Source organism: Heloderma suspectum, chromosome 6, assembly GCF_057233095.1.
Source record: "Heloderma suspectum isolate Gila_16-S chromosome 6, 16-S_ref, whole genome shotgun sequence".
In the NCBI taxonomy this organism is placed as follows: Eukaryota; Metazoa; Chordata; class Lepidosauria; order Squamata; family Helodermatidae; genus Heloderma; species Heloderma suspectum.
In genome coordinates, this window is record NC_139463.1 from 69,245,038 (window position 1) to 69,269,557 (window position 24,520).

At 45.0% G+C, this 24,520-nt stretch overlaps 1 protein-coding gene across 6 annotated transcripts in view; it reads right to left on the minus strand.

Moving 5' to 3' along the window:
• The window catches only part of SP6 (Sp6 transcription factor), a 124,056-nt gene that overhangs the window by 94,197 nt on the left and 5,339 nt on the right, over nucleotides 1-24,520 (minus strand). For 2 of the 6 annotated variants that reach the window (XR_014783827.1, XM_084804748.1), the window contains exons 2-4: nucleotides 22,525-22,639; nucleotides 6,602-6,696; nucleotides 5,376-5,433 (exon numbers count right to left, since the gene is read on the minus strand). The gene's annotated coding sequence lies outside the window, so the exon portion shown is untranslated. Of the gene's footprint in view, nucleotides 1-5,375; nucleotides 5,434-6,601; nucleotides 6,697-8,895; nucleotides 9,016-20,538; nucleotides 20,659-22,524; nucleotides 22,640-23,801; nucleotides 23,869-24,520 lie in introns of those variants that run through there. The other 4 variants (XM_084804747.1, XR_014783828.1, XR_014783830.1 and 1 more) reach the window with 4 other exon arrangements.

The window sequence follows — 24,520 nt, forward strand, 5'->3', positions numbered from 1 at the left end:
GAACTACTATTCCCAGAGTTCCTTGGTCAGTAGCCATGAGATTTAAGCAGGTTTGAACCTGGTTTAACTCAAACCGGTTGCTGATAAATTTTACAAATCTTTGGCTATCCTCCATTGCAAACATGCCTATCAAAATGCTCCCTGTAGCAACCTCTCTCTCCTATAATTTAACTGCCTTTGAGGCCTCACAGCAACCCCAGTATTAATGACCAACCCCAAATATCCCACAATGTCCGCCATAGCAACCAGATCTGTTCTTACCTATCCTCCCCTAATACGTTTGCCCCAGATATCCCCTCCATCACTCCCATCATAATGTGTAACCTTTGGCTCTTTCCCCATTACAGCAAACCACACGAAACACGACCACTTTCCAGTTTATATACTGCCTGCTGCTGCACTCCCCCAAAAAACATTTGGCTACTCTGCCTTTTCTCTCTTAGCTTGCCCCAATGTTTTGTTTTGTTTTAGCCCCACACAAGTCTGTTCAAGCAACTGAAGATATTCCCCTTCCTTCCTCCATGCCCCCCTCTCCCTCCCGGCTGAACGGAAGCCGAGACACAGACAGATAAACACAGGTGCGGGCCTGAGAGTGAGTACTGGTTTATTTATGGTGTGGAATCCACCCATGGCGACGGGATTCCTACATTACAGTCCCTAATCTGTCCAGTCGGAAGCGAAGTCTCCCTTCATTCATTCTGTCTTAAGTTTGAGCCAAACACGACAAAAAGGAGGGACAACATCACCCACAATTTCCTTATGCCAGTCCGACCACTGACTTGCTTCCTCTTCTACGCTCTTATCCGCCAAGCATCTCATTGCTTCATTTCTGTCCCTGGGCTATCTATGTTCACATCACCAGGAGAACATTTGGAAATATGTAAGCTGTTGATGAAATAATTGACAGAGGACATTCACAGGAGGACCCTTTGAGGGTTTGTGCATGTGCATGTCGGTTACGGGGGCTTCATAGAATGTGATTCTATCTAGTTGGGCGGGGGTGGTAGTAAAAGGTACCTAAACAAATCCCTTGCCCCAAGAACACAGAATCGTAGGATCAGAGTTGGGAGGGACCTCAAAGTCATCTAGTCCAACCCATCACCGATGCAGGAAATCCGCTATTACAGTATCCCTGATAAGTGGCCCTCCAGGCTCTGCTTAAAAACCTCTAAGCAAGGAGAGCCCACCATGTCCTGAGGCACTCTGTTCCACTCTTAAACAGCTTGTACTGTCAGGAAGTTCTTCCTAATGTTTAGTTGCAATCTGTTTTCTTGTCATTTGAACCTGAAAACAAATTTGCTCCATCCTCTATGTGACATTCCATCAAATATTTGAAGGTGGCTACCATATTGCCTCTTACGACGCAATCCTATGCATGTTTAGACAGAAAAAAGTCCTTCAGTTCCCAGCATTCCCCAGCCAGCATGGTTGGCTGGGGAATGCTGGGAATTGTAGGACTTCTGTGTAAACATGCATAGGATTGTGCCCTTAAACATCTTTTCTCCAGGTGAGACATACCCATGTTTCCTTTCTTCAGAGGACTTGGACTCCAGGGGCCCTTCGTCTTCTTTGTAGCCCTCCTCTGGACCTGTTCCAGTTTATAATACTCAAAAGGTACTCATACAATGCAAAGTCATTTGTGCACGTAAGCACATAGAAACATACTACCTCCACCCAATGGGGCTGATGTCAAAGTAAGTCCACGGGAAGGTCTCCCTCTTTTCACACCTTGCTTGCCTTCCTGAAGGCAAGCCAGCCATGAAAGGACAGGACAGGCTGCACCAGAGGGAGAAGGATGCCTCCTCTTCCACCTCAGTTAGACTTCTCAGTGCACTGGTGCAGACCTTGTCCTTGGTTACACCATCCAGGGAAGGGGAAAGTGCACAGAAGGAGAACAAAATTTATCATGTGTAATTGAGCTACACTTTGCGGGGCATTGTAATTAAGTGTTCCTTGACACCATTAGTACACATTGACTAAGTGTCAGTGCTGGCTTACTATGATCCTCAACAGCAAACCTGTGGAAAAGGAAGTTCAGCTTACCTTCCCACCTAAGTGAAGGAGCAACATCCTTTCTGCATTGCACATTGATTGAAGTGCTGCTACTTAAAGAAAACAAAACTTGGTCTTTACCTGCTACAGGTTTCCATTTCCTGTAGAGCCATTGCAGAGCAAAGACATGGAAACTGTCATCTAATTGGCAATTCATTTCCAAAAAGAGAGAAGTTGGTGCTGAAATTTGCCTGGAAACCATGTTCTTTGCTCTGGAAGCCTTATCCTGAATCCCATGGGTAGAAGGGGGCTTGCTGTAGCTGCTTGGCAGCACTCTGTATATGCCCAACGACATTCACACGTGCCTAGCTAATTACTAGCATTCAGTCCGAGACTGAGCTCTGCTGAGCTTTGGCTCAGCTAAATACCTTGATCCAATCCATAATATGTTATTTCTCCAGCAAGTCTGGAGAAACCTAGAACTCACTAGACTGAGTGTCGTGGGGGTGGGGGTGGGGGTGGGGGGAGAGAGACACACACACAAATGTAGAGTGTCACCACTCAGTAACCCCAACCAGCTTCCTTCTATATTAGGCGGAAGAGAGTTTGAAATACGATGAGTGGGGCAGTCATTTTGTTTTTATTGTATATTAGTATATTACTCATGCACTAGTCCAGCTGGGAGTTATCGTCCAAAATATCTAGAGGGTATCCTCTTGAGGGAGGCGGGATTAATCTAACTCTATGCACAGCATATATTTTTCTGTACCAGCAAGCTAACTGGAGAACAGAGCAGTGATGAAAATGGGCAGGTATCCCCACTCCACATACCTTCTAAACTAGTAAATAAAGGGGCCATCACTACTGGTAAATGGGGAAAGTTTCCTCTGTGTCTCCTGTAGTTTGGGAACTGGAAAGGGCCAAGAATCTCTTTGATGCATACTCTCATCTGCTGCGATCTAATTTGCAGCAGTCCACCTCCTCCCCGCTGCATTTCCAGAGACTGATCACGCACACCTTCCACATCATATGTAGTTTAACTCCTGATGTTTCTTTCAGTTTAATCACTGAAATGTCAAAGACACCATTTTAGATTTGGGGGGAAAGGAGAACAGCAGGCAGGCAGGCAGCATATGGAACTGCGGTCTGGTGTTTAGGCCAGAACAACAGGCATTCCTGAAGCATGATAATGGGGTTGTTCACACAACACAGTAACCCACAGTCAGTGGTTGAGTGTGGGTTGTTGTTGAATCGTGGGTTGTTTGTTGAACTGTGGGTTAGCATATTGTCTGAAACCAGGACATTTTCTGCCAGGTGGCTTGTTAACCACCCTGAACAACCCAACAACAAACCATAGGTTCTCAGGGTGGCTTGTCTGACAAAAATAAACCACGCTCTATGGTTAACAAGCCACCCTATGGAAAATGTCCTGGGTTCAGACAAAAGTTCACCCACAGTTCAATAACAACCCACACTCAACCATGGCATGTCGGTTAGCGTGTTGTGTGAACCCGGTCAACAGTTGGCTCACAGCACAAGGTATGTGAGTGGTCCCTTCTCTGCCATGGCTTTTTAAAAGATAATAGTTCTGGTATAGCATAGTTCTGGTATAACAGGGGTTCTAGGAAAACACAGAACTCACTTTCATCACTGGATGAGTTCCTCTGAGCATGTGCAGAGTGGCTTTCCCTCACAGCTAGCAGCCACCAAATATCTGCAAGAAGGATAGAAGACTTCCAGGCACGCTTGCGCCTTTGCACCTCCCGTCTGAGAAATAAAACCCTTGCTTGTGCATTGGCAAAGGAAGTCACACCGAGAAAGCCTGTCACCCTCCCCCATGATGTATTCTTGTCTTAGAACCAACTATTGCCCCAGCTAGTCACTTTCAACCTTGTTCTTCTAATCAAGGTAAACAGTAGGTGCAAATTGTTCATTATAAATACGCCACAGGGTTTTCATTATGGGGCATTATTGGGCTTCAACTCCTTTGCAAACTGAGCCAGACTCCAGGCGTACCTGGAGGAAGACACAGCAACATCCTTTGAAAGGACTCACACCTAGCTTGATCTTGTGGGTCAACTCCCCAAACTGCAAGGTCAGAATGAGGTGGAGTTACCTGCTTCCTTCTGGCGGGGCTTCTGCACCTTTAGTGATGGCCTGAAAGGCCAAAACACAAAGGGTGCAGGGTCAGCAATGAGACTGGGGGCAGGAAAATGGTGTCCCACTTGGAATCTGTTGTCCGAAGCAACTGCTTTCACATGGCATTATGGTAAGGCTAGCCTTAATTCTCGGGTGGCCAGATGCAAAAGAGGACAGAGTTTGTCTGCCTCTAACACTTTTGTAGAAAAAGATAATTTATTTCACGAGGTGTAGTTTGTCATGCAAGCTACACCTGCTCAAATCCCCTCTTCTGCACAACTATTAAACGTGCTGGAGCCCTGTCGTCTTTTGCATTTGGCCACCCTAAGTGAATCCCAGCAAGACACTCCTGCTTAATATTTTTCTTCCTGGTACAGAATAGTGGCTAAGGCTGCAATCTTATACATACTTTGCTTGGAGTAAGTCTCACTGAATTCTGTAGGCCTTACTTCTGAGTAAATACGCACAGGACTGATTGTACTGTGAGTTCTAAGCCAGTAGGTTTGTGGTTCAAATTTCCCCCCAAGTTTTAACTTGCAAGGAGGCCTTTGGGGAATCCCACAGTATTCACTCAGTTGCCCCTTCCCCCTGAAATATGCGTATATAACAATATGGGCCTACTTAATAGGACTGCTGTAAGGATGACTGAGATCCTTGATGTGAAGTGCTTTGAAAACTCTAAGCATCCTATCAGTGCTTATTAGTATTATTACTATTAATGGGCTCACAACATTATCAGGTCAACGCCAACCCATGTGTACATAATCTCACTTGGCCAAATCATTATGTTCACGCAACTTTGAAAACTCCCCTAACAGTCCTGCAACACCCACCCACCCCCGTCCTCTCCTGGCAATCTCCTCCTTGTCCTCTGGGTTCTCTGCACGTGCCCTTCAAAGCTTCTAATGGTTAGAGTCTAACCCAGTCTTCCCTAACCTGGTGTCCTCCAGATATTTTGACTTCAATTCCCATCACCTCTAATCAGCATGGCTAATGGTCAGGAATTCTGGGAGTTGTAGAGCTTTTCTATACGAGGCTGTTAATCCATTATATCTACTTTCGGCTTCGTCACAGAATTGAGCTCTGAGCACTACACAAGGAGTGTTTCTTTTCCTGCTTTTCCACTACATAACCTCTAGGTGACACTGTGGTATAGTGGCAAAATGCAAATACACAAAAGGAAATTGTGCTTTCTTTTGCTTTCACAATTAAATGCCACATTTTCTGTGTTCTAAAAAACTTACCAAAATGCTGGTTAGACACAGAAGAGAAGCTGGAGGGTCATGATGTCATCTATAGAACCTGTAAACAATGAGCGCACGATAAATGCCTCGTGTAGAAAAACCCATAGTCCAAAACATCAGGAGGGCACTAGGTTAAGAACGCCTTGTCTAACCCCTTTGCTTTTTTTTCATCATTCAGATTCAGGAATAATCTTTGGTGTACTGACTTTGTTGGTCCCTAAAATTCCGAATTCAGTTGTTGATTGTTTTTCTCAAGCTCCCATTCAGCCATAGAAACAGGAAGCATTAGTTCAAGATGCCAGCTCGGACACCATCTTGAATGCTGAGCTTCTGGTTGAGAAATTGGGTTTGGGAGAATGATTTTCAAATTCAGCAAGTTCAAATTAGTCTAGAAAAATGGATTCCAAAACGTTTACAAAAAAATGCCTCTTGCAGCATTCCCCAGACCATTTCTAAGGAATACAGCCTAGAGTCGGTGCTTTGAGTTGGAGGGGTCCTAGCACTAACTATAAGAAGGCACTGTGCAGCTATTACGTCTTTTCTTTCTTAATAGATTTCCTGCGGTAATTAAAAAAGATGGAAGAAGCGGTCGGAAAACATGGGAGGGTTCTGAGTGGGAGACATTCTCTGGATCCCCGTTAAAAATCCATAAATGAGGCAGGTTGATTGCATATTAAAAGCCTCATTTGGAAGCACCCCAAAACTATGATAGGCTCCAACACTACAGCGTGCCTGAACATAAAGAGATGTCACAAGCCCTTTGCTTAACATTGGTGTAGCTGTTCTGATGCCACAGAGGAAAGTGCAGGGCAAGGCAACTGAGTGCTAAAGAACTTGGGATATCTTGAAATTTAGACAAAAGCCAATAGACAGCACTTGCTGCTTATGCATGTGATTAGCTGGTGTAATAAAAGTATCACCTCACTTGCTTTGCGAGAGAAACACAGCTGCTAAGAACTAAGACTCTGACCTATGTGGAACCTAGTTAGGAGAAGCCTGAGGATTCCTTCCTGCCTTTCATTCTCTCTTCCTCTCTTCTCCAGAGCAAGTTTCTAGCCTTTAGGGTGGGAAAGGAAACCCCAAAAACCATACAAGTAATTTCAACTGAGAGTTCAGAAACCACAAGCGTCCCCAGCCAGCATCTGCTTGGTTGGTTAGGTGTAATCCTTTGCCAAGTCATCATTTCCCTGGAATATTAAGTGAATTATTCTGAAATTGCTCCTTACCCCATCCTTGTTTTAGCGGTTAGCGAGGGAGTTAGCTCTAGGCCTTGGAAGATCTCGGTGAAGTTCCTCATGCTGCCACTGATTTCCAAACGCACCTGTGGAGAAGTCTTAGAGGATGAACAGAAGGGCCAGGGCCAGCAAATGCAGTCTTGAATGTGGAAATAGCAACCAGGAACTGCTTTACTGGGGGAGGGGGCGCAAAAGCCTGCAGGGGGTGGGCAGGCAGAAACACTTTTATCTAACCAACCGGCAATATATGTAGATGTATTCATCTGCAGATGCACCCAAATGCTTTCTGGTGCTTCTGCGGTTTCTCGACTGGGCAACTGTATTTTATTAGGATATGGGAAGGACTTATAAAACCCCATACAAAATAATAAAAAGTAGTGTACCTTTTACTATATTACCCCTTGCTAGATCCACCTGTAGTACACAGCAGCAGGGCTTATTCTGACTCCTGGGCTTAATTGCAGAGGCTCTTTACACTTTGGAGACATGAAATAGCAATATAATAAAGCAGGGTGCCACTCAACATGTATAGAGTGTATTCTCCACACCACTGAGTGAGCACAACCCATTTCATACACATCTTAAGTGCATGGGTAAGGGCATCCAGGTCAGGGGACAAGGTTTCCAGGGAAATCCACACACCGGCACTTCTCATTTTATAAACTGAACAGCAGAATACCTTCTACATCATACGGAAAAGGAATGTACTTTTTAAATGCTGACTACAAGTGTCAATATAAGCAATATTTTTACACCCTGCCTTCCAGGGCTGGCCCTACCATTAGCTATTAGTTAGGGTGAGGTGGCTGCCTCAGGCAGTGGTTGATTTGGGGGCGGGGGGGCGGGCAGGCAGGAAGCAGCAGCAAGTTGTCTGAGGATAGAGCTGCGTGTTGTGTGCCATATGGCCTGCCCTGCGCCCCCTAAGCTAGTCTGCCCTCAGATGTAGTAGAAGATGCTGGCACAACACAAGTGTTGAAATAAGATTCAACCCGTAGTCCAGTTGGCTTCTATATATGGAACACGGAAAAGGATCTTGACCTTCACCTCAGGCAAAAAAATGTATTTTTAAATTTTAATTAATTTTCCAAAGATAAATTAAAAAACCCACTGCATTTAAATCTTATTAACAGAGGTTAGATTCATGTGAAATAATATATTAGGGAGCAAATTATACATACTTGTTGGGGATCAAGAAGATGACAGTTCCACAGGGACTGCATTTATTCTCAAGGGAGTTGCATTTTCCATATACCCTCTTGCCCCTAACTTTCCATAGAAATGCAACTATTGTGATGTAAATGGCTTCTGAAGGATCCATAAGGGCTACTTCATGGGATAAGTGCACATCCAGCTGCAATTCTAATAGTAAACTAGGGCTAAAAGACCCGTAGGAATGCTGCCATATACAGAACTGTGAGGTTAAAAGAAACCTTAAATGTTTGGCTAAAGGCCACCAACTTGCTCCAAGTTTTCTTGCTTTTCTATTAAACATGTTAAGTAGACTTTTTTCATATTTGGTGGTTTTGCTCCCAAATTACATAATTAAGACTCCAAATTACAGGATTTATTCAAATTATTAAGTATATAACTGTCATTTGTTGTTAGATCCCGTTGTTACTTAGCTATGAAATGCATTTCTCTCATTGTTCTGATCATGTGAGGTGTCTCCCCCACCCCTTGAATTTCTAAACCAACTTCAGGTCCTGCCCAAGACATTTTGCTTCCTGAGGCACAGCAGCAAATAGCATCCCTTCCTCTATTTATTTTTATGTTATGTTATTTATTTCATTTCTATACTGCCCAATAGCCGAAGCTCTTTGGTCTAAAGTCAAGGTACATAGGACCAAAGGCCCGTCAAGTTATTTTTTGGCTCTTGAGGCAGAAAATCCCACAAGTGCCTGTCTTCCCAATCCAGGCAGTAAAAATACAATAATAATTTTAAAAATGTAAGTAACAATTTGCTGCCCTTTCATGACACCCCAAATCAGCTGCCTGACTCTGCCTGAAGGTACAGCGGGCCTTGACTGGCATTCTGACAACTATTCAATCTGTTTGTTCTTTCCTTCAAAGCCTTCCAAGGCCTTCCCTTCCCTTATCTCTCCACTTTTATATCCCAATACATCCCTTCCCATGACCTTTATTCTTCCAGCTCCATCACCTCCACAGGGCGAATGTCCGCTGCGCCCTCTTTCTCCCTTGCACCCATGTATGCTTGCAGCAGCTTCCCAGCATACTTGCGAGATGACACTTTTAAATACTTCCTTCAAATCACTCCATGAACCCACCTTTTTTTGTGATGCCTGGGGTGTTGTGTGGATTGTCTCACTGTACAGTTTTGTCAATAGGTTGCATTGGACTTAGCTGTATCTGGGTGGAGTCAGCCATTTTCCTCTGGCTGTTTTGTCCTTGTTTAAGAGAGACAATAAAGTTATTGTCTACCTTCCTGACTGATGTGTCCTCTAAGCCTCCCAAGGGACCCCTAGTTCCCACACCCTACTTCAGAGGTGGGCAATTTGTGGCCCTCCAGATATTGTCTGACCTTCCTGATTTTTATTTTATTTCTTAAGAATTATTTTTTTTTAACTGGGAGGCTGGCATGCTGCAAAGCCATCCAGCACATCTTTATTTGGGTTCAAAAGAGTGGTTTTGAGTTTTGGACCTCAGAGCCCTCCACTGCCTTGTACTTAGGTGCTTGGGCAACTTACTTTTCTTTTAATCCCACCAGTTTGCCTTCTGTGAAATGAATGTGTTGGGACCGCCCCCCACCCCATGGCAGCCATTTTGTGAGAATACTCACAACACTCTCAAAATTCCAAATGTGCCCATTGAACCAAAAAGGTTGGGGACCCCTGATGTAACTGGGATAATCACACATTCCTCTCCTATTTACCCCTTCATCCACTACCATTCACTTCCTTTGTTGTTTCTCCAGGGTTAAATTTGAAAATTTAGATTGTAAGCTCCTTGTGGCAGGGACCTGACTACTTGTATTCTGCAAAGCACTATGGCATTGTTGATGCAATATAAATAAATAAATCTTTTTAAAATGTGCTGAAAATCAAAGGGTTGGATGAGGTCCAAAGAACCATGAGAGAGAGAGAAAAAAAGCTGCCAGTCGCTGTTGTTCTGCAAACACTTGCATAATTGTTCTCACTGTACTATAGGTAGGTTCTATAGCAGTGCTCCAGCTTTCACTTGCACAAGAGGTTGCACAAGTGGAAGAACGTATAAGGGTTTAACTTTTCTCTTGCTCTAGTGCAGGGGTCCAGTGGCGCCCACGAAGCTCTCCCCTCCCTGCCCCTTTCAAAAAAATTGTTTTAAGAAATACCTTGGAAAAGGTTAGGGCAGCCCACTTTCTAGCCTCTAGCCTTGTTCTTTATCTCCCCTCTACCCCTTTGCCTTGTGGTTTCCCCCTCCCTCCCAGTCTCTAACATCGCTATTTCTCTCCACACTTTATACCCTGCTGTTTCGCCCCTGCCCAGCCTCTAGCCTTGCCCTTTCTCTCTCCTCTACCTTGCTATTTCACCCTCCCTCCCAGCCTCTAGCATCACTGTTTCTCTCTCCCACCCTTCTTTAGCTCACCTTTGACTAGCCAGGCCGCCACAACAGCCATTATATGACTTGCCACTTCTTCCAGGGGAGACATTTTGTGGTGGTGCCCACAGCAGTTTCCCAAATGTGCTCATGGTTCCAAAAAGGAACCTGTTCTAGTGTGAGGATAAAACTACACTTCTGTGAGCAGGAGGAAGAGACAGAAACCTTTTGCACACAGGAGAGCATCTTTGGAATCAACCCATCGTATCAAGCTTGCTGCACACATGTTGGGAGCAGCTAGGATGTCTTCAGGCTCCAAACTAGAAGGTTTCACATGTTAAGGAAATATCCAAGGAAGCTTAGGTTGAACAGTCAGAAATTTATTAAAGCACATCATGGCCGTGGGAGAGACAGACAAAACTGTGTCTCTCCCTCCAAAAGAAAACAGGACGCATTTATATAGACTGAAAGTTGGAGAACAAAGAAAAACACACTATGCATGCTCAGAAACCAATTACTACTCAGGACAGTCTTATCAGCACAGCGGCCTTCTTATCTTTAGGGATGAGTTACTTAGGTGGATAGGAATTTCTTGCTTATAAGCAAATTATAACTACCATCTCATGGTCACACACACATGCATACACTCAATCCCATCAGGCACCTTGCCTGAACCAAACTACTTACAAGTCCTAGTCAGGCCTACTTTCACACACAGATTCCATCAATTAAAATATGGCTTAATAAAGAACTACAAAATTGATTGTTAATGTTTGTTCATGCCAGGAAAAAACCACTGAGGAAGTTTTTTTTTTAATCAATTGTATGATCTTTTTGTTAGATCATGGGTAAGTTAGCACAAGTTAAATTATTCTAACTTATACTTGCTTTGAATCACAGCCCAATATGTGTGGTTATATAATGAATATGTATATTTTTGCCTTATTCTTTTGTTTCTCTTGATCATATTTTTCCTTCTTCAGAGAGGATTATTTTGGAGGTATATGAATCTGGGCATTTGTTGTGATGTGCAATTGTTTTTGAAACTCTGTATTTACAGTTCATAATTTTGCATTTATAGCAAAAAGAAATATCAAAAATTAAACAAATGCTGACCTTTCTAGACTCAAACTGGGCAATGGTATGAGTGTGCGTGAGAGTGAGAGAGTCTTTCTACTTATGAAGATATAACAAAAACCATGCAGACAGTATTTTACCCAATTACTGAAAGTACTCTCCTTCCTGAGTTCAAAGGCTGGAATAGCTGACAAGCACATGGGACACTTCTTAAAGTTTGTACTACAATTTCATTTTAATTTATGAAAATGACTTGATAAAACAGCCCAATCCTATGCATGTCTACTTGGAAGTAAATCCCACTGTGTTAGTTGTAGCTTTCTGTTAAGTAAGTGTACAAAGGATCACAGCCTTAGGTTACCTGTACTTGTATCCGCCCCCGCCCCAGTCACCAGTACTGTACTAATTATACAGTTCTCTCCTTCCACTGAACATTGGGCCCCTCCCTCAAAACTTTTTGCTATAGGTTTGGGGTGTACCTTAGCTGAAGCAAAAGATCACATTTTCAGGTGTGTACACACAGCCATGCAATAAGCTCTCTGCCAATTATTTCAGAGATGCAGTGACTCTTGTCTGGTCTGAGAGCTAGCTGAGTCTCCCGTCTAATCTGATAATTTACTGCAATTAAGACTCTGAAAATATTTATAGTCAGCTCTAGATTCGCATGGCTAGCCCTGTTCAGCCAAGTGAGCATCACATTGCCCAGCAGAGAGTGAGCCTGTTAATAAGAGACGCCATGTGCCAACGAAAGGCAAATGGGCAGGGAGCGTGATGCTGGGTGCTCAGCTTCTTGCAGTTGAGCGTATGGAAGAGAGGGTGGCGGGGGAAATAAAGCACCAATAGTGTGGCTCTAAAGATACCCAACTGACCGTGCTGGACTGGGCACGTTACGTCCAAGCATGGCATAATGCCTGGTGTGGAATCCAAGGTCACCTTTCAGACTCCTAATGCATGGTGACTCTCGGCTTGCGTGCCAATAAAACAAGCAAGCTCTCAGGCCTCATGGCTACAAAGTAAAGCTTGAAAATGTTCTCTCAGAGGCTGGAAGGCAAATCTAAGAGGAGATATCAGAGCAACATCAACAAAGAAAGCCATATCCCTCTTCACAAGTTCCCAGGCTGATTCTTGGCTCTGACTCCAAACTGTTGAGATTTCAGCAATCTACGAAGGCCCATGAGTTAATCTAACATTTAATCACTGGAGGAATGAGTTGGCAAGAGGGTTTGACCATGTCATACCGAAATTACTTCAAAAAGACAAGTCACATGTACAACTGGTGACCATCCAAGAGACCACTGATATTCAGAAGGTCTAAGAGTACCCTCTGCTGGCTATTCTTTGCCCCATTTCTCAGGCAAAATTAAGGGCTCCAAAATGGCCATAGATCTTTCCCATACTTCTGTTTATTGTACTTTTTCTGCAGTTAGTAACCCAACTGACATAATTCGTCTTTAAGCCTTTTCACTCTGTTTAAAAGAAGACCCAACTTTTAACAACTGCCTGGGCATAGTAAACATTATCTTTTGTGTCACACAATTTTGTATTAAATTCTGAATTGGTTTCCTCCTCACTCTCCAAGAATTCTTGTGGCTGTAAAGAGGGCCGGGTCCACTATCCAGGGTTGCTTGGCCACCTTGGCCTTTGAGAGGTGATACATAGTTGGTGGGGACAGAGGGCATCAAGGCCTGCAAGCTAGGGAAATGCCCCAGATCCACTACATCGCATCAGGCTGCTCTGAGATGAACAATCATCTCACACAGCGCTTGGCAAAACTCAGGCCTAAACAGAGAATCTCCAGTGGTGTCACAGGCATCTCTGGGGTGCGCTTTTGCTTGCGGTGGGGCTGCCTCCGTAATGGGCCCTGTACTATGTGAGAATCGAGATAGGTGCATTAGCTCTCAGAAAGTGGGCCCTTTATTAACAACTGCCTGACTGCGATGGCCACTGGCGCCAGCCATGACCAGAAAGCTCTTCTTCCAGCCAGTGGAGTAGTGCTAAACTTTGAAGTGCAGGCACTCATCATGACAGTCCCCATAGCCACCCCCCACAAGGAGAATCCAAAAATACAGGCAGCTGTGCTGATCCATATCCCTGAACCAGTTCTAGCAGTTTTCATCTCCACCTGGAGCCGGTCTTTTGTAAAGCTAATGGATCTTAATTGCCCATCATCATCCCTGCCAGTCCATTTCCAAGCCCAATTCAAAGTGCTGGTATTAACACTCAAAGCCCTTCATGGCTTGGGGCCAGGTTATCTGAAGGATCACCTCCTCCCATATGTGCCTGCCCAGACTCTAAGATCATCTTCAGCGGTCCTTCTCCATGAGCACCTGCCAAAGGACGTGAGGCGGGTGGTTACCAGGAAGAGGGCCTTTTCTGCTGTGGCACCCTGGCTGTGGAATGAGCTCCCTAGAGAGGTTCGCCTGACACCAACATCATACTTCTTCCTGCACCAGATGAAGACCTTTTTATTCTCCCAGTATTTTAGCATTTTCCCCTTCATGGATCACTGCCTTGTTGTGGCGAAGGGGCTTGCGTAACTCAGTGAAGCCATAAGCTATGCCGTGCAGGGCCACCCAAGACGGACAGGTCATGGCAGAGAGTTCTGACAAAATGTGGTCCACTGGAGAAGGAAATGGCAACCCACTCCAGTATTCTTGCCAAGAAAGCCCCATGGAAAGTATCACAAGGCTAAAAGATATGACGCCGGAAGATGAGCCCCTCAGGTCAGAAGGTGTCCAATATACTCCTGGGGAAGAGCAGAGGGAATTTCCAAGTAGCGCCAGAAAGAGTGAAGCGGCTGGGCCAAACCCGAAAGGACACTCAGCTGTGGATGTGTCTGGTGGTGAAAAGAAAATCCGATGCTGTAAAGAACAATATTGTTTAGGAACCTGGAATGTCAGATCAATGAATCAAGGTAAGCTGGAGGTGGTCAAACATGAGATGGCAAGATTGAACATCGACATCTTGGGAATCAGCGAACTAAAATGGACAGGCATGGGCGAATTTAATTCAGGTGACCATCATATCTACTATTGTGGGCAAGAATCCCTTAGAAGAAATGGAGTAGCGCTCATAGTCAACAAAAGGGTGGGAAAAGCAGTACTGGGGTACAATCTTAAAAATGATAGAATGATCTCAGTACGAATCCAAGGCAAACCATTCAACATCACAGTAATTCAAGTCTATGCCCCAACCACTGAGGCCGAAGAAGCTGAGGTTGATCGGTTCTATGAAGACCTACAACACCTTCTAGAACTAACACCAAAAAAAGATGTCCTCTTCATCATAGGGGATTGGAATGCTAAAGTAGGAAGTCAAGAAATCACCGGGATAACAGGCAGGCATGGCCTTGGTGTACAAAATGAAGCAGGACAAAAGCTAATAGAGTTTTGCCAAGAGAACACGCTGATCATAGCAAACACTCTTTTCCAGCAGCACAAGAGGCGACTCTACACATGGACGTCACCAGATGGTCAATATCGAAATCAGATTGATTATGTCCTTTGCAGCCAAAGATGGAGAAGCTCCATACAGTCAGTAAAAACAAGACCTGGAGCTGACTGTGGCTCAGATCATGAGCTGCTTCTTGCAAAATTTCGGCTTAAATTGAAGAACGTCGGGAAAACCACTAAACCGTTCAGGTATGACCTAAATCATATCCCTGATGAATATACAGTGGAGGTGAGGAATAGATTTCAGGGATTAGATCTGATAGACAGAGTGCCTGAGGAACTATGGACGGAGGTCCGTAACATTGTTCAGGAGGCAGCAACTCAATCCATCCCAAAGAAAAAGAAATGCAAGAAAGCCAAGTGGCTGTCTGATGAGGCTTTACAAGTAGCTCACGAAAGAAGGGAAGCGAAAAGCAAGGGAGAAAGGGGAAGATATATCCAACTGAATGCAGAGTTCCAGAGAATAGCAAGGAGAGACAAGAAGGCCTTCTTAAATGAACAATGCAAAGAAATCGAGGAAAACAACAGAATGGGAAAGACTAGAGATCTCTTCAAGAAAATTGGAGATCTCAAGGGAACGTTTTGTGCAAAGACGGGCATGATCAAGGACAAAGAAGGCAGGGATCTAACAGAAGCAGATGAGATTAAGAAGAGGTGGCAAGAATACACAGAAGAACTATACAGGAAAGATCTGAATTTCCCTGATAGCCATGATAGTGCGGTCACTGAACTTGAGCCGGACATCCTAGAGAGTGAAGTCAAGTGGGCCTTAGGAAGCATTAGTAACAACAAAGCTAGCGGAGATGACAGTATTCCAGCCGAGCTATTTAAAATCCTAAAAGATGATGCTGTTAAAGTGCTGCATTCAATATGCCAACAAATCTGGAACACTCAACAGTGGCCACAAGACTGGAAAAGGTCAGTTTACATTCCAATTCCAAAGAAGGGCAACGCCAAAGAGTGTTCAAACTACCGCACAATTGCGCTCATTTCACATGCCAGCAAGGTGATGCTCAAAATCCTACAAGCTAGGCTTCAGCAGTATGCGAACCGAGAACTACCGGAAGTACAAGCTGGGTTTCGAAGAGGCAGAGGAACTAGAGATCAAATCGCAAACATTCGCTGCATCATGGAGAAAGCAAGAGAATTCCAGAAAAACGTCTATTTCTGCTTCATTGACTACGCTAAAGCCTTTGATTGTGTGGATCACAACAAACTGTGGCAAATTCTTAAAGGGATGGGAGTACCAGACCACCTTACCTGTCTGCTGAGAAACCTGTACGAGGGTCAAGAAGCAACAGTAAGAACCGGACATGGAACAACCGATTGGTTCAAAATTGGGAAAGGAGTACGACAAGGCTGCATATTGTCACCCTGCTTATTTAACTTATATGCAGAGTACATCATGAGAAATGCCGGGTTGGATGAATCAGAGGTCGGAATTAAGATTGCTGGGAGAATTATCAACAACCTCCGATACGCAGACGATACCACCCTAATGGCAGAAAGCGAAGAGGATCTAAAGAGCCTCTTGTTGAGGGTGAAAGAGGAGAGTGCAAAAGCTGGTTTGAAACTCAACATTAAAAAAACTAAGATCATGGCATCTGGCCCCATCACTTCCTGGCATATAGAAGGGGAAGAAATGGAAGCAGTGACAGATTTTACTTTCTTGGGCTCCAAGATCACCGCAGACGGTGACTGTAGCCATGAAATTAAAAGACGCTTGCTCCTTGGGAGGAAAGCTATGGCCAACCTAGACAGCATAGTAAGAAGCAGAGACATCACCTTGCCGACAAAGGTCCATCTAATCAAAGCTATGGTTTTCCCAGTAGTAATGTATGGCTGTGAGAGCTGGACTATAAGGAAGGCTGAGCGCCAAAGAATTGATGCTTTCAAACTGTGGTGCTGGAGAAGACTCTTACGAGTCCCCTGGACTGCAAGGAGGTCAAATCAGTCCATCCTAAAGGAAATCAACCCTGAGTGCTCATTGGAAGGACAGATAATGAAGCTGAAGCTCAAATATTTTGGCCACCTAATGCGAAGAAAAAACTCCCTGGAAAAGACCCTGATGCTGGGAAAGACTGAAGGCAAAAGGAGAAGGGGACGGCAGAGGATGAGATGGCTAGATAGCATCACGGATGCAATGAATATGAACTTGAGCACGCTCCGGGAGAGAGCGCAGGACAGGAAGGCCTGGCGTGCTATGGTCCATGGGGTCACGAAGAGTCGGACACGACTGAACGACTGAACAACAACAACAATTTTAGCATTTTAGCTTCTTAGTCTTTTAGCTTTGGTGTTTTAAATCTGTATTTTAAATCTCTGCATTGCTGCTAGGTTTTATTCTGGTTGTACTGTTATATTGTGGTCCCAGGTTTTCATATTTTATATAGTTTTATGCTGTGATTTGTTGTTTTAATTTTTGTGAACTGCTCAGAGAGCTTTGGCGATTGGGCGATATAGAAATGAAATTAAATAAATAAATAGTAAAAATTATTCACCCTGTGAGCCCTGTCTCCACTACGCCATTGCTTTCAGCATTTTGAATACTGTGTGACCCACGGAAGGTACAGCCTTACTTGCTCTGTGTATTCTGTGGGGCTTACCTGCCTACTAATAATTGATCCATTCTGATATTGATCCAGAGTATTCACCACGTGCTGTGCCGATCCTATCCACAGACTCAAAAGCCATTTTAAAAATCAACAGTTCTAGCAAATATTTTGCCTTGTTTTAGAGTGAAATATTTAGATGTAGAAGGATTAAACAGTTCCTTATGGGAGAGCACTCCTTTTTCTATCTTATATTGTTCCCAGGGATGTATCATACAGGGTTGGATCCAGACTAACTTAGGACACAATCCTATGCATGTTTAGAGAGGAAAAAAAGGCGTACAACTCCCAGCATTCCCTAGCCAGCACTGGCTGGGGAATGCTGGGAGTTGTATGCCTTTTTCTAAACATGCCTTTTTCTAAACATGCATAGGATTGCGCCGTTAAGTTGAATTAAATTCTCACTAAAATCAGTGGGACTTAAGTCATGACTAACTTGTTCCATTAATTTCAGTCGGACTTAACTTCAATGTTAAACCACAATCCTGTACTCATTTACCCAGTATAAATGCCATTAAATTCAATGGCTATTTTAATTTGGACTACAGAGTATAGATCTTTATGGATTAGGAAACTGAGTCATGGGAGAAGGGAGAAGGGAGTTGCTTAATGGCACATAATATCAGAGCTGACTTACTGCCCTGACTTCTAGTCTCCCCTGCTGTAACAATTAGGCTGAAATCCTATACATGTTTACCAAGGGTAAGTTGCATTGAATGCAATGGGATTTACTTCTGAGTAGACATGTATACAATTGTGTGTCTGCATCCAACTGTCTGTATTTCAGACTGTACATGACTATTCCTCAGGAGTACCTATGTATCTAGCCTATTCACTAGTCCTGTACACTGAATTACTCTTGTTAGAACTCATTCAATAGGAATACATACTAGCTAAGCAAGCCAAAAGCACTAATCTGTTAAAGCATTTAATTTTTTTACAAAAACGTAAGACGTTGGCCTGTGCTAACAACATTGCTGTAGTTATTATGTGGCTTTTAAAAGCAGCCACAAGAAATGCTCTTAAAATACACTGACGTGTGTTTGTGTGATTTAATCTTTAATGTATCCAAGAATGAGACTTTGAGCCTTGTTGTCAATCTTACCACCATATTCCCCAAAATTAAAAAATGGAACTCCTGGTGTTGTTATATTCTTTCTTCTGCCCAGCCTGTATATCTTCCAGACAGACATCTTGGTCACGACACAATGCAGACACAATCTACTTAGTCCTTAATGTCTGTAGTAAGCTGTGCTGAGGCCTAGTCCTACCTCTATAGCCTGAAAGATCAAACCTCTCATCCCAGATGCATGGAGGCTGGTGGTAGTTACTCAGTGGTGAGGGAAATGCAGTCGATGCGTGCACAGAGGCACGTTTCCTTCTTATTACTTCATATACTTTAGAACAGGGATGGGGACCCTGCAGCTCTGCAGATGTTGGACACTGGCTCCAGTCTCATCATGGTCAATGGTGGGGGATCATGGGAATTGCAGTCCAGTAATATCTGGAGGTCCATAGGTTCCCCATCCTTGCTTTAGGAACTAGCATTGGGAGGTGCCATAGCTCAGTGGGGGAGTATATGATTACCATGCAGAAGGTCTGAGGTCCAATCCTTGGTGCATCCCCAGTTAAAATGGCCTTCCCTACCTGGGTCCCTCCAGCTGTTTTGGCCTACAACTTCTATCAGCCCTGGATAGCATGGCCAGGGGTCAGAGATTATGGAACTTGTAGTCTAAAACATCTGGAGGGAACCAGGTTGGAGAAGACTGAGTTAAAAGATATCAGCCACTGAGACCTTGAAGAGATACTTGCAGTCACAGTAGACAATACTGGGCTAGATGGACCGGCAGTTGGGCTGTATTAGGCAGCTTCATATATACATAAATCAGGTCGTGGAGATAAGCTCTGATTAGCCTCCTGGCTCAGAACAAGCTCTGAGCATGGCCATACATGCTTTCCATGCTGGTCATCACAGGGAGCATAATGCTGACACTACACACGTCTTGGGAATTTTATTTTGTGAGGGTGCTGAACATTCTGTTAGAGATCTGCAGCTCCCCATCTCTTACAGGACCCAGTTCCAGAATTCTCCAACAAGAGGGGAGAGACTGTTAAACTCAGTTTAAAATTGCAGTGAACCCACTGTGGCTGTTCTGCACTCTAGCCCTGCCTTCCAGAACCGCCCCAGGAAGTTGAGGAAGATTTACAGTTCGTACAGCATCCTACCCTCTGGGAAGAGAGAGGGAGAGGTTGAGGTCTGGCAGCTCTGTGGGTGGGGTCAAATTTATAGCCCCTTGTGCAACAAGCATAACATGAGGAATTTATTTGTCTTGGCCTTCTCCAATGTTTGGCGGCGGCAGCGGTGGCGGCGGTGGGGAGGGAAGGGTCATTCAGGTGAGCTGCAGCCCTAACACTTCTCCCCCCACCTTCCAAGATTAACCATCAGATGAAGAACTTCCCGCTTCTGTTTCCCACATTGTTCTTCAATGCACACTAGGAAGGATGTGGGCAGGTGCAGGCGGGAGGTGTAACCACTTTAAAGGCCCCCTTTGCTTCTCCAGGTGCTGTTCTCAGCAGCTTTTGAATCCAGGTAGTTCCCCAGCCGGGAAAATCTCAATCCGTCTCACTCACCACGATTACCCACCCCCCACCCCATGCATAAGACCGCTTCACATTTGAACTTTTTCCTACACAATCATCTCCGTGTTGGATGTGGAGGGGGGGTGGGGAGAGTGCACTAACTCACAAGGCTTAATTTTGCCACAACTACACAGGGTGCGGAATCTGATGCATACAGCTTTTTCCTGACCCCTGTTATTCTTGCAAAATAAATACTGCACTTTTCAAGCGACGTCCCACATAATTCTATGAAGATGATCTATGTCGGAAAAATTTCTCTTGTGACGTGGCTGATAGCCTCTGGCACAGCTCCCTTTCATTTCAGTGGGACACAGAAAAACTCCGTTGAGCGTGGGAAAGATGAGCTAAATCCATTTCTTCCCCATGCTCAACCACCCCCAACTCAGCTGCCAGTACACATTGTGGAGCATATATGGCTGCTCTTGACCCACTTGGACGGGTGAAAGCTCAACGGTAGAGCACATGCTTTGCATGTCAAGCAGGGGTGGGCGATTTGTCTTGGCCTACAGCTCCCATCATCCCTCCCCATTGGCTATGCTGGTTGGTACAGATTGGAGTTGTAGGCCAAAACATCTGGAGAGCCACAAGTTGCTCACCCTTGATGTAAAACATACCAAGTTCAATCTCTGGCATCTCCAGGCGGGTGTCTCCATGAGCGACTTACTCTGAGCGGCTGCGTTTGGAGGTCATTAGGGATACATGATGTCGTGGCCATCCAGCAGCCACCCTGGAGCTTATCAGGGAAAAAACAGATTTCCTGAGACAGCTTAAAGTCTGATCCTTTTCCTCAAGTTGGGTTCTCCCCAGTATAGTTGCTGTGTGCCCCAACCCCTGCGTTGACCTCAGGTATGCTAGCCCTGCCCAGGGGTGTGCCTTTCACCATGATCCCAGTCAAAGGATGTTTCCTGTATGTTTCCCATCCCAGCACAAACCCATTGTTTACTCAGAAGTAGCTCCCATTGTGCTCAATGAGACTTCTCCCCCGAATGTCCACATCAGAACTTACAGAGATCCCCCTGAATTGAGTACAGAGTTTAAAGCACAGATTCCCTGAAGCCTGTAAAGCGCTTTACCGAACTTGCGATACTGATTCTCCATGGCTTGGTTTATTGCCTTAGGAAGGAACTACTTCACACCTTTGTTACAGAGATCTTGTGGTTAGAAAGAGGGCTGGTTTCCCATCTCTGTGTCCCCCACTCTCTTTCCCAGCACAAGCATATGTGTGTCTACTCAGAAGTAACTCCCATTGTGCTCAATGTGGCTTGCTCCTGAAATGCAGGTGCATCTCGACTTTCAGGGGCAAGGAGAAATGGAGGGGGTGGAGGGAAGCCTCTCTTATTGGTTGAGCAGCCTCTGCCAGTCAGATGACGTCCACTCGCAACTCCCACCCCCACCAGGTAGTATGTTCTGAGAAGTGATTTTTATGGTGCGGAGAACTTGCTCATGGAGCCCTGCATGGACCGAAGTGAAGCAAAGCTGATTCCTTAAAAAAAATCCAGTACTCCTCTATTCGTTTCTCCTTCCGTTGTCGTGGAGACACGGCCCAGGTAAGGCTAGGAAAGATCTCTCTCTGAAACCCTGGAGAGCCACTGTTGATCAGTGCAGACCATAATGAGCTAAAGAGACCAATGGTCTGATTTGGTATAAGGCAGCACGCTATATTCTGGTAGAAGATATATGTGCCAGGGCACACCATCACATTCAGCGTTTCCCTGCTTCCTGCAAGCAACAGCTGACAAAGTCGAACAGTGATGGTGAAACACAGAAGGCAATGGTTTCATATCACATTTAACACATCCAGGGCCAGCCCTACCGCTACGCAGAGGGAGGCAGCTACCTCAGGTGGCGGATGTTGGAGGGGTGGCATGGTAGTCAAGGCCCTAGAGGGCAGAGCTATGTGTGCCACAAGGCCTACCCAAGTAAGGCAGCCTTTGCCAACCTGCTACCCCCCAGATATTTTGGACAATAACTCCCAGCATTCCTAACCATTGGCCATCCTGGCTGAGGATGATGGGAGTTGAGCTCCAAAAGATCTGGAAGGCAATGGTTTGGGGAAAGGCTGCCCTACAGGGCAGTGGAGGATGTGTTGATCACCAGTGTTGAAATAAGACTTAAATGCTTGTCAGGTCATTCTGTATATGGAATGGGTACATATGTGTGTAGGGCGGGGGGAGTGGAATCTTGTCCTTTGCCTCAGGCAGCAAAATGTCTCGGGCTGGCCCTGCATGTTTCTTTTGCCAGATCTTACCAGGGAGACATATGTGGGGGAAGGAATGTGGGTCAGCGGCAGCCATGCAATCCCCCATTCCAAATAGGTAGGCCTCAGGCTACCGCCTGATCTTTCCATGCCTGTTTGTGTGTGTGCGTATAGAACATTCTCTTGACAATCCAGAATGTCAACGATGCAAACAACTTTAAACCATTGTGCCTGGCTGGGCTGGCAACAGGTCTTTGTCATCTCTCCATTGCAACCCATCTCTCAACCCGAAGGCTTCAGGGCAAGCCAGAACCTGATGTGCCTTCCATAACACAGGTTGTGAAAGGGGAGGGGGGAGAGGAGGAAAAGCAGTAGGTCTGTAAAAAAGAAAAGACACCCCACCTTAGCCTTCTCCTTTTGTTTGAAGGTAGATCAAAGATCCCTAGTAAACTCTCAGTAACGCGCTGTGGTCTCCATTTGTACTTGGAACGGAGCTGCAGTTGAGGCATCTCGGGGACTATAAAAGAGCAGGATTGTCAGCGAAGCCACGCTTCTCAATGCCCTTTCCCCAGCTGCAGATGTCCTGGCTTGACTCCGACACCCCCCTCCCACAAAAAAAATTGAAAGTGCAGACAAATAAGCATTTGTGTACATGCATTAGCAAATAGTCTCTGAAAAGCCCCAAAGGCAAAGTTGATCTTTGACTTTTGATGAGTTTATAGCCTAACTCCTTTCAAAATGTATAAATTGCTTACAGAAGAACATAAAATAACTTTTCTGTCTCACAGCTCGGACCTGCAACAAAATGTTGCAGTGCGTCCTCACTTCCTAACAGGCAGGGCCAGCCCAAGACATTTTGCAGCCTGAGGTGAAGATCAAGATGGCACCCCTTCCCATCTATATACAAAAGCCAACTGGATGGCATATGGATCTTTCTCCAGCGCTGGCAATGGGACAGCATCCTCACAGCACCTGAAAGCAGCAGGCTGGCTGAGATGGAGCATGGGAAGCTGTGTGGCATACAGCTCTCTCCTCCAACACCTTGCTGCCATCTCCCAGCACCTGCCTCCTGAGGCAACTGCTTCACTCTACCTAATGGTAGGGCTGGTTCATTGCTAACAGGAGTGATGGCTCCTGTTCAGGGTTCCAGTCAGCCTGCTGTGCCCTTCTCCACTCCAATCCCCCCCCCCACATACACACACCATTTTCTTTTCCAACCAACACTCAACTGTTAGGGCTATTGAGCATGCTCAGTCTTCATTTTGCCCCCTTAGATTTTCTCTTTTAAAGATTTATTGTACTTCTGCACACTCAGGCTTCCCCTAAGCGTTTTGATACCTCACCCTTGCTTTTCAGTGGCCCCACTTTGGCTCCAGTCCTATCGGCATTCACTCACCACCTGAGTTCGCAATTAGAAGGACTGATACCAAGGTCCAACTAATCTAGCGTTCTGTCTTCAACAGTGGCCAGCTGGCCAGATGGCTCTGGAAGCTCATGAGCAGGGCATACAGATGATGGCCTGCCCTTGTGTTTCGTTCCCAGAATCTCAGAGAGGTATATGTATCACGTCTAATAACTTTTGATAGATCCATCCTGCATCAGTTTTTTTTTAAAGCCACCGAAAGCCTGGTTTACACATGCAAAAAAATGAGAAGGAAATGCAGAAGAATGAAAATTACCTCTTTAGGCTGCAGGTGAAGGTAGGATTGCATTTTTGAATGCTCTCTCATGTTAAAAAAAAAGCACCTTGTAAATCAAAAACAAAGCACACGAGGTTATAGACTGGACTAGAACTTTTCTGCATCACCTGCCAGTTTTTAACCTGCAGGGACTTGGGGGAAGGGGTTGTTTTTCAACACAGGTGGGGTGGCTATGTATTCTCCTTTACAGAGGTAAAGTGCATAGGTGTCCTACTTTACATCAGACAGTCCTCTAATTTGTAGGGCAGGCAGGGGACAGTCCTCTCTTTGAAGGTGTCCTCCAACTGATGTGCTGTCCAGTCCAAGTCTGGTTTAAAGCCAAAGAACCACAAGGAGGAAGCACACTGAAGGGGCCTTGAAGTTGCTCATCCACACTTAGCACATTGACGGCAGACTGAGCAGCCACACAGGTCACTTAGGGCACAATCCTGTGCATATTTAGACAGAAAAAAATCCTACAACTCCTAGCTGGCTGAGGCATGCTGGGAGTTGTAGGCCTTTTTTCTGTCTGAACATGCATAGGATTGCACCCTTAGTCAATCTTCCCCACTATGGTGAAATGTCTGGTGTTTCTATTTAAATAACAGTAATTATTTCTAAAATTGCATCTACACACACACACACACACATTACCGTGCATAGGCAAATGTTACACAGCTTAGGGCGCAATTCTATTCAGATAGGCGGCCGCCTCCGAA